The sequence below is a fragment of the Microtus pennsylvanicus genome, chromosome 8, assembly GCF_037038515.1.
Source record: "Microtus pennsylvanicus isolate mMicPen1 chromosome 8, mMicPen1.hap1, whole genome shotgun sequence".
In the NCBI taxonomy this organism is placed as follows: Eukaryota; Metazoa; Chordata; class Mammalia; order Rodentia; family Cricetidae; genus Microtus; species Microtus pennsylvanicus.
The window spans coordinates 19,678,284-19,694,555 of record NC_134586.1 but is presented as its reverse complement, the minus strand read 5'-3'; the positions used below and the strand labels follow the sequence as shown (position 1 = coordinate 19,694,555).

Sequence of the window (16,272 nt, the reverse complement as noted above, 5' to 3'; positions counted from 1 at the left end):
CAGCAGGATGCTCAAGGAAATGTAGTTGAGTCCACACATCTATACCTTTCAAGCAACTTGAAGAGTTAATAATTGCCTGTTCTCAATACAGGTCAATGGCTCCTTTTTACTCAAGCAATTTTGGAGACAATAGCAATTGAAGCTTTGCCTCCTGTAGCTTGGAAACAATTGGCTAGATATTGTTTGCCTGGAGAAAATTATTTATTGTGGAAATCATTCCTTGAGCAATGTGAACTTACAGCTAATATTAGTAGGGCTCGAAATATTCTTATTACTTTTAATATGCTAGCAGGAAAGGGTAATTATAGAGATTTAGATAATCAGTTGAATTTTAATGTATATGCTCAACTTGGTGCTGCAACAAAAACTTGTTAATTAATGGAAGAAGTTTTGCTGGTTTTCTGGACATGGATGCAGATGTGTCTGTAATTACTGTTAATCAATGGCTTTTGTCCGGCCTAAACAATGTACCATAACACAATTGCAAGGAATTGTTCAGTTACAGAGTCCTCAGCAAAATAGTTATGATTTAACTTGGAGAGATGAAGAAGGGCATGAAGGAATTTTCAACCATATGTTATTCTCCACCTGCTTTCAACTCTGTGGGGACAAGATGTTATGAGCCAGATGGAGTCAACTTATGCAGTCCCAATTCAGTAGTGATCAAATGTTTTAACAAGGATTGTTGCCAAGTCAAGATTTTGGAAAGAAGAATAGTGGACACGTGTCTTCTTTGTCTCCACAGCAAAGACCCCACTCAGCAGGTTTAGGATATTTTTAGAAGGAGTCATTGAATTCCATGCAAACCCTATAAATTGGAAATCTGATGAATGTGTGTTAGTGAATCAATGGCCCTGACAGAGGAAAAAGTACAAGTAACTCAGCAGTTAGTAAGGAACAGCTCGAAAATGGTCACATTGTGTCTCATAATTTTCCTTGGGATTCCCCCATTTTTGTTACAAAAAAGAAATCAGGTAAATGGTGATTATTACAAGATTCTCGAAAAGGGAATGAAACCTTAATGGGAGCTTAACAACCTGGAATACCTTCTTCCACTGCTATACCAAGTAATACATTTAAAGCCATTTTGGATTTTGGTGTGGGAAAATTACAGCTTCTAAGAGATATTTATTCCGGCTAAATTAATCCAAGATAGGTATTTTAAAAATACCTTGGCTTCAAAATTAAAGTCAAAAGTATGTTACTTTGGAAAAGAGGATTTACTTTTGTTTAAAAAAAAATAAAATAAAAAGCTGTAGACTCATTCTACATAAAAAAAATCAGGTTAGATCAAGGAAGACCACCTAAAAAATCCCCAATAAAAACAGATGGCCCAGATGTCTGAGTTCTACATCCAAAACACTTTCAGACTGCTTCTTAAGATGACCAAGCCTCACAGGATACTTCAGTCAGGACTTAATCATAACTCTAAATTTTCTTTAGGTCCCCATAAAATTATGAGCACCCCCAACCAGCAAAAAGTAGCCTTAAATACTGCACCCACATTCCCAAAAAATTAACTATAAATATTTTCCTTTTTTTTTTAAAGAGGGGGAAGTGGTGTAGGAAAATTGTCTGTATTCTGTCAATCATGTTTTAAATAAACCCTAATTGGCCAGGCAGGAAGTATAGGTGGGAAAACCAGACAGAGTCTTGGTTCATGGCAGAGGTACTGGCAAGAGCCATGTTTATTGTCACAACTCTATGGAGTTTCAAGGTCCCTGTCACCAACAAGAAGCATGCTGTTGGCTATTCATAATCACCATTTAAGTGCTTTGTGGCAGATCCTTTTAAAAGGGCTACAAAGTTATTACAGCTAAAGCTACATCAGGAAGCCTCTCTTAAATGAGATGTTGCTTACATATAGCAAACAGACACCTGAGAAAATACTACTAACAAGAAGCCATGCTTAGCTGTGTATAATATTTCCAATCTTGCATTATTTGTTTTAAATTTTTTTTATAGTTTGAAATTTTATTATACAGTCTAACTACAATTCTCCAACCCCTCCACCTGCCCCTTCACCTCCCCCACAGTCCAATGAATAAAGGCTCCCATGTAGAGTCAACAAAGTCTGGCACATAAAGTTGGGGCAGGACCAAGTCCATTCCTTTTGCATTAAGGCTGAACATGGCATCCCATGATAGGGATGGGCTCCAACAAGCTAGATCATGCACCAGCTATAGATCCTGCGCCTACTGCCAGAGGCCTCTCAGATAGCCCAAGCTTCACCACTGTGTCCCACATATGGAGAGCCAAGTTGGTTCCCATTGAGGCTCCACAGCTGTCGGTCTAGATTTCATTAGTTTCCATAAGGTTGGTTCAAGTGTCTCTGTGGATTTCTCCATCTACAGCTAAGACTCCTAGCAATAGCACAGAGGGTGCCTCAACTGGCCTTCTATAATCAAATTGGTCAATAACCCAACTATCAGTATAGAGCCTTCATCCAGTAACTGATGTAATCAGATGCAGAGATCCACAAACAAGCACCAGGCCAAACTCTGGGAATCCACTCAAAGAGAGGGAGGAGGTTATATATGAGCAAGGGAGGTCAAGATTGCGACGGAGAAATCTACAGAGACAGGTGAAGCAAGATTGTGATAGTACACTTTAAGCTCTGTGTATAAATTTGCTATGCAGTATTTCTACTCGTTCATTAATCCATTCAAAAATGTTGTTTGTCCAGTCTCAGGGGCTGGAAACATGGACATTTTCCTGGGACATTGGCATGCCCACTCACTCATATATTGTCTTGGAACTGTTTTCATTTTTTTTCTTTTTTTAAAATTTATTTATTTATTAAAGATTTCTGTCTCTTCCCTGCCACCGCCACCCATTTCCCTCCCCCTCCCCCAATTAAGTCCCCCCTCCTCAGCCCGAAAAGCAATCAGGGTTCCCTGTCCTGTGGGAAGTCCAAGGAACCCCCACCTCCATCCAGGTCTAGTAAGTTGAGCATCCAAACTGCCTAGGCTCCCACAAAGCCAGTGTGTGCAGTAGGATCAGAAACCCATTGCCATTGTTCTTGAGTTCTCAGTAGTCCTCATTGTCTGCTATGTTCAGTTTTAAACGACTGTGGAATAGTTGCAACTATGAATGATTGAAAGTCCCAAATACCGTCTAATCATTTCCTTCAAAAGTTTGCTTATTCCTAAAGTAAACATTTTAACAGAAACCAGAATTCAAATTTAACTCTACTTATCCTACCTTTTTGATTTTTTTTGTTGTTGTTATTGTTTTGTTTTTTGGGTTTTTTTTTTGAGACAGGGTTTTTCTGTAGCTTTGGAGCCTATCTTGGAACTAGCTCTTGTAGACCTGACTTGCCTCAAACTTAAGAGATCTGCCTGCTTCTGCCTCCCAAGTGCTGGGATAAAAGGCAGGCACCATCACAGCTAAGCTGCTTTCAGACATGTATGCTTGAACCTGTTCCTTATTTGTTTCTCCCCAGATTGAAACCTTTTATTTTGGTAGCTTTGATAATAAGTTTTTTTTTTAAATTTTTTTATTGATAAAAGGAGAATAAAGAAAAGAAAAAAAACAAATTTCCACCTCCTCCCACCAGCCTCCCATTTCCCTCCCCCTCCTCCCACTCTTCTCCCTCTCCTCCCACTCTTCTCCCTCTCCTCCCACCCCTCTCCCCTTCCCCCTACTCCTCTCCCCCTCCCATTCCAGTCCAAAGAGCTGTCAGGGTTCCCTGCCCTGTGGTAAGTCCTAGGTCCTCCCCCCTCCATCCATATCTAGGAAGGTGAACATCCAGACTGGCTAGGCTCCCACCAAGCCAGCACATTGCGTAGGATCAAAACCGCGTGCCATTGTCCTTGGCGTCTCATCAGCCCTCATTGTTCGCCATGTTCCGAGAGTCCAGTTTTATCCCATGCTTTTTTTGGTAACAGTCCAGCTGGCCTTGGTGAGCTCCCAGTAAATCATCTCCACTGTCTCAGTGGGTGGGTGCACTCCTCATGGTCCCAACATCTTTGCTCATGTTCTCACTCCTTCTGCTCCTCATTGGGACCTTGGGAGCTCAGTCCAGTGCTCCAGTGTGGCAGGAAATGCAATCAAGCTACTTCCAAAATGTGCTTCCAAAATTTCCTGCCTACTCAATCAAGCTTGAGTAGGCAGGAAATGCAATCAAGCTACTTCCAAAATGTGCAACAAATGACAGAGACAATTGGTTACCTGAGCAATCACCCAAAGTCTCATTTGCAATGTTGAAGCAACCAACTTTGGCTAAGGCCTACTGTAACTGACAGACCATTTTCAGAGTAGGAAAAAATTCAGAACCATCTTACCCTGTCTTGGCAAGGTTTTGCAGGGTTTTTTTTCTTGTATTTTTCTTGTCCAATCTGGACACCATGCACTTTGTCCATGGTGAGGCTTGGGCAGTTCCTTGCCCAAAGGCCAGTTGTGCCATGAAGAAAATAAACTCCAAGTGGAGTGTCTTGAGTGCCCAACATAGTCTTGGGAATAGATTGGTGCTGCTGGGAGAAATCGTGTCTCATGTCAACAGAAGCCTAAGTTATTTAAATGCCAGGTTCTCCATATCTTTGAAGTGGTTGAAGATCACCTATCAATGCAGAATATAAGCTCTATGTATCTAAAGAACCTAATTAGTCTGAGTATATGTGTAACAAATATGAATGACTATTGACTTATAATACTTAATACCTATATAACTTAAAGATTAAGACTTCATATCAGAATATTAAGCCATCTTTAAACAACTGTGCAGTAAATGAGGACAATAACCTCAAAATGTAAACAATGTATAAGTACCTTGATCAGTGGTAGAAATGTATAATGCAACATGATAAATATATCTTAAAATTGTGTCAATATACAAAACATCTTAGAGGTAGAAACATTCATACATACAATCTGACAAAATAATTTTGCATAGATGGTGTGGGAGGTCCTTCTTTCTATGTGTTGCCTTTATTGGTTAATGAATAAAGAACTCCTTTGAGCTTATGGCAGGGAAGAACAGAGCTAGGCAGGGAAGACTAAGCTAAATACTGGGAGAAGGGAGGAGGAGTTAAGAGAGATACCATGGATCTGCCACCGCAGATAGACATGTTGAAACTTTGCTGGTAGGCCATGATCTTGTGGTGATATGCAGATTACTAGAAATGGGTTAAACTAAGATGTAGAGTTAGGCAAAAAGAAGTTCGAGCTAATGGGCCAAGCAGTCCTTTAATTAATACAGTTTCTGTGTGATTATTTTGGAACCAAGTGGCTGAGAACTAACTAGTAGCCCCTCCTGTAACACATAGTTATATTATAAACAGATATAGGAACATATTCAATATAACATATAATTTGAGCTTATATCAATATACAAAAATCTGTGCTAATGTAAATTGTCTATAAATAATATCTTACAAGTATTTGCTCTATTCACTATAATTATTAGTGTGAGTAAGTTCACACATATCTACCTATTATCTCATTCAGTTTTCCCTCTTTATTATTATTATTTTTAATGAGATCTCTGGGCCAACATAATTTTTACTCCAACCTGCAACCCTATACAAATAAAAATCAACCCCCAAATGGTGTCCCTAACCCTGAGGACAATCTTTGTTGGGAGAGGAGACATTATCATCTATATTTGCTTCCACTTGTCATGGGGGTAATGTTCTTTCTATGGGGTCCTGTAAAAGAAAAATGATGGTTAAGTTTCAAGATTGCTATTTTGCATAATTGCAAATGGTCTCTGAGTAGACAATAGGATTTTGCTGAAGTTCTTATTTCGAGTTCTGGCCAGAACATTGTAAGAATGTGCATCATTTCCATAGCTGGTACCCCCAAATTGGTGTAATAGCAGTGATATCAGCATCATGACATCATATTGACCACGTGGATTTGTTGTTGGGTCCCATCTTCTTCCTGAAATCTTCAAAGATTACTGAAGGAACATCTACTCTTCATTGTAGAAAACTTAAACATTATTCATACAGACATATATTCAACAAAAGATAATATATAGACAAAATGGGCATGGAGAAAAGTAAAGTATTTCCTTAAAATCTATATTCTTTCTGTCTCATACCAGATCCATCATATTCTCTCAGTCATAATATAATATTCCCAATCATGCCTTATTTGTTTTAAATTTTTAAAATGTGGATGCTGCTGGAAAATCTGCAGTGGATTGACTTTGACATGAAGGCACCTCTATTAATTTACCCTAATTAAATGGAAAGAATCATCTACTGGTTTATGAAAGAGCTCTGACCTTGTATTATTATGGGGATAAAGGCATGTTTGCGGGTTTTCACAGAATGAAAATGAAGCCTGACAAGGGAGCAACTGCTGAGAGAGCAGGCCTAATTCAGAGACCTCTGTGGGGGCAGGTCCAAGCCAGGGACATCTGTGGGAACAGGACTGAGCCTGTGACCAGAGCTGAGAGCAGGCCAGAGGCAGCTACCTCCACAGGAGCAGACTCAAGCCAATGACCTCCACAGTTGCAGGACCAAGGCACTGACCTCCATAGGAGCACATACAAGGGAGCCACCACTGAGGGAGCAGGCCTGAGCCAGAGACCTCTGCTGAACCAGGTGCGAATCATCAAACCCTGAGGGAACAGGCTCAAGTCAGAGATATCTGTGGGAATAGGCCTGAGTCAGTGACCTCTGCTGGAACAGGCCCAAGCAGTAACCCCAGCATAAGCAGCCCCAAGCAAGCAGCCTACATGTGAGAAGGCCCAATAATGCCCGGAAATACAGAGTGATCCCCCAGAGTGCTGAGTGACCCCCAGAGTGACTGGAACCATGGCTCTGACTGCACCATGAGGAGCAACCATCTGAGCCTTGGATCCACTAGCACCTGAAAGATTGATCACCAGAAACACAGCCCCAACTATACCAATCAGAGGAAAAGATGGATAGAAAAGGTAAGAACACACTCAACACCACAAAGAGTAACACAACATCAACAAAAACTAGTGGCCCTACAATAGCAAGAATTGAACATCCAAATATAGATGACAGAAGAATATGACCTAAAAAAATAGCTTTAAAATGACCTAAAAAATAAAATGTTTGAGGCTCTTAAGAAAGAAATAAAAAATTCCCTCAAAGAAATGGAGGAAAAGACAAACAAAAAATGGAAAGAAATCAAGAAAATCCCTTAAAGAAGACCAAGAAAAAACAATCAAACAGATGAAAGAAATGATTCAAGACTTGAAAACAGAAATAGAGACAATGAAGAAAACATAAACCAAGAGAATTATAGAAATGAAAACCACGAAGAAATGATCAGGAAGTACAAATGCAAGCATAAACAGCAGAATAAAAGAGATGTAAGAAAGAATCTCGAACGCTGAAGATACAATAGAAGAAATAGGCAATGGTGCCTATTTAATGTCACTAGGATACCCCCTAGATTGCTCCCCTCTGCAGTGTAACCATACACATGAGGTCAATTCCAGGAATGGCATCAAGTGTATTTCAAGTCCCAGAGACTACCTGGCTTTCTTGAACTAATTCAGTGCTTGATCAAGTACACATCTTCTGAATAGTTTGTACTGGAGAACCCCCTCTGTTGTGACCTTGCACATATTGTACCACAGGTGTTCCTCTGTAACGAAGATGGAGAAAGGGCCTGGGTCAATGATGGACTTGGAGTTTTCTGTGTTCTGTGAGCCATCTCCATTTTCATTCCCCTGTTGGTAGAGGCAGGCATGATAGCCTCCATTGCAGCTGGAAATTCAGCCCTATTTATGCGGGATAGAAACTTCCAGTAACTCAGTGTTCAGGTCGACATACACCTGGACTATCTAAATAATTCTGTTTCCCATCAGGAAGCCCAGTCAGAGTACTTAAACAGGGCTGTTTTTCAGAATTGAAGAGGATTGAATCTCTCTTGATGAGACAAGCAGGTCTCTATGGAACTTGGAGAAACTTGTTTCTTTTATGCCAATCTGATAATTAGAGAAAGTTTAGCCATGGTCAGAAATAGCATTCAGTAAAGATAAAGGGCAGAACATCAAGAATCTAACAATTGTTACCAATCTATGTTCTCCATGTCTACTTAAGGCCATGGCTGGGCAATTAATCCTTTTGCTACCAGCTCTCACTATAGGACTGTGCTTGAACAACTGTCTTACTCCACTATGGAAAATAGAATAAATTCTGTTGACACATGGTCATAAGGAGACAAAATAACCCTTTGCATCCAGGTGAATCTGTGATTTGACAAATGCCCCAAGATCCAGGGGATCTATGAGGAATGCATTAGGTTCCCAGAACTTATCAGGTCACCAAGCCTTAGCTCAACTGACACCATGATGGAAGTATCTTTCAGGTCTTGGATCCCAACCTTTAGGCAGCAGTTTCTGCCGAAATGAGAACGTCATCAAAGTCCATAATTCTGGGAAAGTCTCTACATTTACTAGTCTTGATTTTTGACTTTGTTAGTTTGTTTCTGGCTACCTGTTCTTATTAAGTCAGGTGTATCAACCCAGGAGGTGAGTGTTTTTTTTTTCTCATACATCATCCTGAGGAAGACTTAGTGCTGTACCTGGGTCCTGAACACCCTGTTTAGTTGCTGGATGGTCAATAAAGACCTTTGGTTTGTTTGAACCCATGTGTGAGTGTTCTTCTCTGGTGGACACCTTACAATACTTGGAAAGCATATTATAAGAAATAATCAAAATCAGTGCTGATAACCATAAATAGAAATAAACACAAATTCATTCAAAGTATCAATGAAACAGAGTTGGTTCTTTGAGAAAATCAGCTTAAGATTAATAATTCCTTATCCAAATTAACCAAAAGACCCAGAGATCTCAAATAATATAATTGGAAACTAATGGGGGATATAATAAGACCGTGTAGGAACCCAGACAAATAAGGGCATACTTTAAAAACCTGTAATACACCATATTAGAAAACCTAAAAGAGATGGATAAACTTATTGATGCATCTCACCTACCAAAGTTAAATCAATAGCAGACAAGCATTTAAACAGGCCTACAATCCCTAGTGAAATAGAAGCAGGAATAAAAACTCTATCAACAAAAAAACTCAGTGCCAGATGGAGTCATGAAGAAAGAGATCAAGAGCTTTCCTATGAACACCCAAGATATTACCTGGGATCCTAAGGCACCTTTGTGAGTTCATAGCTTCGTTGATAAGAAGATAAAAGAGTTAAGAAAGGGTTCAGACAGAAACTTCAGGACTATCTCATTGACATTTGAGAGAGAGGAAAGGAAAAAGAGGACACAGGTCAGGTGGAAGACAGTTTCTAGGACAGAGGAAAGCATAAATTAGAATAAAAAATATCACACTGATTTAGAGTCCAGGGAGGCAGTCAGGTTGGGCAGGAAGTATCCCAGCTGCTGAATGGGGGTGGACATCCTTGCAGGCAGGCTTAGCAGTGGGATCAGAAAGAGACTGCATTAGGGAGGAGATCCTGGGTGTGTTCATGCTTTCTGTGTTAAGGGGATGGTTAGTTCTCTCAGCTTCTGTGTCTTCAATGTGTCTTCTCACCTTGTTTAAAGAGCAAGCAGTTTCTTCTCCTTTCTTTCACATGATCTTTAGCCTGATGATGGCATCTGGGATAGATTTGTCAGCTATCAGCACTTGGAAATCTTTCCTTACTGCTAACTGCCCTTGTGGGATGCACACAGAACTGCTGATGGCCACTAAGGGCTCTGAAACCCCAGAAAACCATTGCACAACTGCTGGGTAGGACTTGTCAGACAGCTGTGTGCACATCTGCACCTGTCACAGAAGCAGAGAGTCCAGGGGGCACTGGGAACCTCCTCTAAATTCTCATCATCAAAGAACACCCAGGACAGCACTTGGATGTGAGCATAGCCATTTTAAACAGACCCATTTCATTGGAACAGTGAATGTTCCTCATTAAAGACCTTTAGAATTTACTAAGTGAATTTTTCCCAGTTTCATACATGTGAGAAATTCTTCAAGATAGAATTGAAACCCCCCCCCCCTTGCAATACTACCCATCGCTGAATGAAGTTCATGTGGACATGGCAGACGGCAGCAGTCAAATGCTTTGTACACACAGTACAGGGTCCAACATGGATGAGTGACAAAGATGTGGTCTCCAAATGGAACCCTGAGAATGGAAAAGTCACTGGGTGGAACACTAGTACTGGTGATTCCTCATGGCCTCTGCCTTTCTGTGATCCGTGCTATAAACAAGCAGTGGACATGAGTGAGATATCATTGCTGGGGGAATGCAGTGGCCGACTCTGCAGACATTTGTTTGTTTTTTGTTTTAGGTTTCCCACCCGAGGAGAAGGAGATCATGCCTACCTGAGTGACAGAGTTATTAGCAGTGGCAGGAACTACATACATAGGAGGTGGATTTGTAGCATGCCCTACAGCTATACTTTACAGTGTCCAGTCGTCTCACAGCTTGTGTAGACTGTGTCAAAGCAGTTATGAGAGCCCTGTAACATGTTATCTACAGCTGCAGCCTCATTTCTTTATCTTATAAAATTATCAAAATCAACACCTAATCTGTGGTGACATCAGAAATAAAATCTATCATAGATGACTATACTTATAGGTACTTGGAAGAGTTTGAGTAATTATAAATTAAATAAGTGTTTGGTATGAGTAAGTACTCATATCATAAATCTAAATTACAATCATAAAATCCAGTAAAATAACATTTCTCTGTGTTCTATTCATAGTTCATTTAGTGCCACTTTTGTTTCATTTCATTTTATTTCAGATAAATAGTGTGTATAAATAAATACTTTGTCCTTTGGAAATTTTTTTGTGTTTCATATTTTTAATTGTCTTATTTACAGTACATGTTAATTCCAAGGATTGGGGGAAAAGATCACTGACCCAAATCTCCATACCCAATTAATTAATTAAGGCATGCATTTTTTCTTTTTTTTCTTTTAGTTGTGTGGGTGGAGGGTTGTCAGATGTCTGTGTTATTGTGGGTGTTGTTAGCTTCTTTGGGTTGAGGTTTTCCTTCTAGTACTTTCTGTAAGGCTGGGTTTATGGATACATATTGTTTAAATCTGTTTTTGTCATGGAACATCTTGTTTGTTCCATTGATGGTGAAAGAAAGCCTCACTAGGTATAGTAAGTAGTCTGTGCTCGCATCCATGTTCTCTTAGTGTGTGCAGTACATCTATCCAAGACCTTCTGGATTTCATTGTTTCCACTGAGAAATCAGGTGTAGTGCTGATTGGTTTGCCTTTATATGTTACTTGACCTTTTTCATTTGCAGCTCTTAAAATTTTTTCTTTATTCTGTATGTTTTGTGTTTTGATTATTATATAGTGAGGCGATTTTTTTTGATCCAGTCTATTTGGTGTTCTGTAAGCTTCATGTATCCTCATAGGGATATCCTTCTTTAGGTTGGGAAAGTTTTCTTCTATAATTTTGTTGAATATATTTTCTGTGCCTTTGAGCTGGAGTTCTTCTCCTTCTTCTACCCCTGTTATTCTTAGGTTTTGTCTTTTCATGGTGTCCTAGATTTCCTGAATGTTTTGTGTTAAGAATTTGTTGGGTTTAATATTTTCTATGATTGATGAGTCTATTTCCTCTATAGTATCGTCAGCACTATAATCAAAGGACATTGAACCTTTGTTCATGATCCTAGAGAAGCTAAGGAATAAGGTGAACCCAAAGAAAACATATATAGTTCCATCTGGAAACTGGAAGTAGACAAGATCGCTTGGCAAAAGTTGGGAGAATGGGGGTGGGGTGGAAAAAATGGGAAAGGTGGAGGGAGAGGGGAGAAGGGGAGGTTTGGGAAGAGCTTGGAGGAGTGGGATGGTTGAGATGGAGGAAGGATGGATATGGGACCAGGTAAGGAAATATCTTAATTGAGAAAGACATTTTGGGGTTGGCAAGAGGTTTGTTTCTGGAGGGGTTCCCAGGAGTCCACAGGGATGACCCCAGCTAGGACCCTGGGCAGTGGAGGAGAGGGTTCCTGAACTAGCCTTGTCCTGTAGTCAGACTGATGACTATCTTGAATATCACCATAGAGCCTTTATCTGGCAACAGATGAAGACAAAGACAGAAACCCACATCAGAGCACTGGACCGAGCTCCCAAGGTGTAGTTGAAGAGCAGAAGGAGGGAGAAGATGAGCAAGGAAGTCAGGACCACAAGGGGTTGGTCCACCCACTGAGACAGCGTGACTGAGATAATGGGAGCCCCCCAAATCCGGCTGGACTGGGAGTGAACAAGCATGGGATCAAAGTGGTCCCTCTGAATGTGTTTGACAGTTGGGGCAGACTGAGGGATCAATGACAATAGCACTGGGATGAAGGCGTAAGTCACAAACAATGCCACCCCAATTTGGGATTATGATTAATAGGGTGATATTTATTTAAAGGGGAAAAACTTACAGATCACTGTCCCAGGCAACAGCCCTCTATGCGACCAGGAGTCTAGTCGCCGGCGGAGCAGGAAGTGAAGAGAGAGAGGAGAGGGAAGTGGCCGCTTTTTTAAAGGGAGAGAGACCACGCCCCAAGGGGCTGGTATCTCAGCGGCGATAGGTTGGAGGAGTGGGAGGACCTCCCGCAACACCTCCCCCTTCTGTTTAAATAAGAGAGTTCTACACCTACTATGAAATTATATACAATAAGTACAAATATCCTATTCTAACTAGCTTAGGTCTTGTATAATAAATAACTTGGCCAAGTCATGAGAGAAAGTAACTACATTTATATAGTCTTCAACCCCATCAAAGATCTGAGAAGGGAAATAATGTTACCTGGGTAATTAGGAAGTTCAGTAAAACAACTTCCAAAACATGCATCAAATCACAGAGACAACTAGCTACCTAGGCAATCACCCAAAGTCACATTAGCAGCGTTGAAGCAACCAACTTTGGCTAAGGCCTAACATAACTGACACACCATTTTCAAAGGCAAGCAACTTTCAAAACTATCTTACCCTGTCTTGGCAGGATAAGACAGCCCTGTTTTATCCATTGATGCATGCTCTGTATCTTTGTCAGTGGTTGAGGTATGGGCATTTCTTTGCCCCAAGGCCAGTTCTGCCAAAAAGAAATGCTCCAGGTGGAGTGCTCAACATTCTCTCGGGAATAGAGTGGTGTTGCCAGGAGCAATTGTGTCTCACTACCACAAAACTCTGAGTTAGATTAAAGGCCATTTTCTACAGCTCTTTGAAGAAGTTGAAGATTATCTATCTATACTGAGTATAATCTCTATATATCTAAAGAACCTGATTAGTCTAATTATAAATGACAAACTTAGATGACTATTAGTCTATATAATTCTCAATATCTATCTAACTTAAAGACTAAGACAATAAAAGACTGTGAAACAAATGAGGACAATGACCTCCAAATATAAACAATGTACAAATATACATTGCAGTAGGTAAATATATATCAATACACAAACATTATATAAGTATCTTAATCAGAGGTAGAAATGTACACTGCAATATGGTAAATATATACAATATATATATATCAATACAATATATGTCAATACATAAAAAATGTTTTAAACAGAGGTAGAAACATGAATGCATACAATAGTCAATACGATTTAACTTTGTATCAATATACAAGAATCTATATCAATATATTTGTCTAACAACAGTAACTCACAATTACAAATCTATTATCCCATCATCCTTCTTTTTTTTTTTCAAAATGATCCCTGAGCTTATAAAATTCCTCCCCCAACCCTCAATCGTATACTAATTATAATCAACCCCTAAATGGTGTCCCTAAACCCAAGGGCAAACTTTACTGGGAGAGGGGACGTCGTCCTCTAAAATTACTTCCAGCTGTCATAGGGGCGACGTTCTTTCTGGGGGATCCTGTGAAAGTAAAATGATGGTTAAATTTCAAGATCAATGTCTTTTAAAATTGCCAATAGTCTCTGAGTATTTTGTGCAGGTCTGGCCAAAATGTTGTATAAGATGTGCACCATTTCAGCTAACCAAGTTGGAACTGTCTTGTGCAGCTGGTACCCAAAGCAGGTCTTGTTGTAGCGCTATCAGTATCATGACGTCATATCAAGCAGGTGGAGTTGTTGTTATGGGGCCCCATCTTCTTCCTGGAAACTTCAAATGTCACTTCAGGAAAAACTCATTGTTCATTGTGAAAAACTTAAACATTAATCATATAGACATATATATACATATTCACTGAAAGGCATGATAGATATGTTCAATGAAAAGTATGATAGATATGAAGAAAAGCAAAGATGTTTTCTAAACTCATATTTCTTTCTGTCCCATATCATGGCTCTTGACATGAGACAGAAACTCCAGAAACTCTGAGTTTTTCTCTTATTAACAGGCTTGGAATTGGAGAAGGACTGAGCCAGAGTCCAACTTCAAAACCAGCTTTATAAATTTAGAAATATGGTTTAATATTACTTACACAACCCTTTCAGTTTTCTTGATATTTCCTATTGGGCAGGTATTTTTCCATCTGTCAGTATCCAAATATCCAGGGTCCCTTGAATTTTTCAAAGATGAGTGTTTTCCTGTGGAGATAAGAACAGAACCCTGCCCCCATTCTATATGTTTTTCTTACCACCTGTATGAATATCATCATTGTGGATGAGTTGTCATTTCTCCTTTCCAAGAGGTTTCTCCTCTTCAAATCGAAACTTTATTAATTTTGATGGTATCCACAATTTTTCTTCTCCTGTGGAAACAAGAGCAAAACCCCTTCCCCAACGTAGCACATCTCCTGGCTTCCATTGAGAGGTCAGCACATCTTTGAAATAAATCGGTTGATTTAGTTCAGCAGACTTTTCCATTATCCAATGTCTCTCTGCTGCTGTCGTTCCTTTCTCATTAGCGTTAAGAAAATTCAAGGTTAATAAAGCATTATGTAATCTATTTCTGGGGGTATTTTCGGTCCCTTTCTGTTTGTTCAGCATATCCTTTATAGTACGATTTGATCTTTCTATAACTGCCTGACCTGTAGGATTATTTGGTATACCTGTAATGTGTTTTATATTATAATAATCAAAAAAGCGTTTCATTTTCTTAGATACATATGCTGGACCATTATCTGTCTTTATTTGTGCAGGTATACCCATGATGGCCATAACTTCCAATAAATGTGTGATTACTGAATCAGCCTTTTCTGAGCTCAGGGCAGTAGCCCATTGAAAACCTGAATACGTGTCTATGGTATGGTGTACATATTTTAATTTACCAAATTCCATAAAGTAGAACACATCCATCTGCCAGATTTCATTTCTCTTAGTACCCTTTGGGTTACTCCCTGCAGGCAACGGTGTTTGATTATAGAAAGAACAAGTAGGACATCTCTTTATAATGTCCTTAGCTTGTTGCCAAGTAATGGAAAATTCTTTCTTTAGGCCTTTACTATTGACATGATGCTTCTTAGGAAATTCTGAGGCCTGCAACACACTTCCAATCAATAATTGATCAATCTCAGCATTGCCTTGGGCTAGAGGACCAGGCAGACCTGTATGGGACCGGATGTGTGTTATGTACATCGGACAAAGCCTGTTCCTGATTATGTCTTGTACCTGGATAAACAATGAAGTCAACTCTGTGTCATCTGGTATAAATTCAGCTGTCTCAATATGCAAGATAACTCTTTCTGCATATTGTGAATCTGTAACTATATTAAGAGGTTCTTTAAAATCCCTTAGCACCATAAGAATGGCATATAATTCTGCCTTCTGGACAGAATTATAAGGGCTTTGTTCCACCTTACTCAATTCATCTGACTTGTAACCTGCTTTCCCTGATTTATTTGCATCAGTATAGAAAGTACGGGCTCCAGTTATTGGAGCATCACGTACAATTCTAGGAAGAATCCAAGAAGTTCTTTTTATGAGGTTAAGTCTACCACTTTTGGGATAGTTGCTATTAATTTCTCCCAAAAAATTAGCACAAGCTCTTTGCCACGGTTCATTGTCTTCCCATAACTTTTTTATTTCTTCTGTAGTAAAAGGCACTATAATTTCTGCTGGGTCTATACCTGCTAGTTGACGAAGTCTCAGCTTACCTTTTATAATTAATTCAGAGACTTTTTCCACATAAGTTTTTAATTTTTTACTTGGTTTATTAGGTATAAATATCCACTCTAAAATAATATCTTCCCTCTGCATTAGAATCCCTGTAGGAGAAATTCTGGAAGGCAATATGACTAGGATGCAGCTAAGATTTGGGTTCACCCTATCCACATGTGCCTCCTGTAATTTTTCCTCAATCATTGTCAGTTCCTTTTCTGCTTCAGCTGTCAGTTCTCTTGGACTATTCAAATCTTTATCACCATCTAAGGTTTTGTTTAAATGAACTAC

At 39.5% G+C, this 16,272-nt stretch overlaps 1 protein-coding gene across 2 annotated transcripts in view; it reads left to right on the top strand.

Annotated features, from left to right (window-relative positions):
• LOC142855956 (C-type lectin domain family 2 member D11-like) overlaps window positions 1–16,272 on the top strand; it is a 105,487-nt gene that overhangs the window by 50,488 nt on the left and 38,727 nt on the right. Inside the window, exon 6 of one of the 2 annotated variants that reach the window (XM_075982633.1) lies at window positions 6,278–6,573. The exons of the other annotated variant lie outside the window; for it this stretch is intronic. The gene's annotated coding sequence lies outside the window, so the exon portion shown is untranslated. Of the gene's footprint in view, window positions 1–6,277; window positions 6,574–16,272 lie in introns of those variants that run through there. 2 annotated transcript variants of the gene reach the window in all.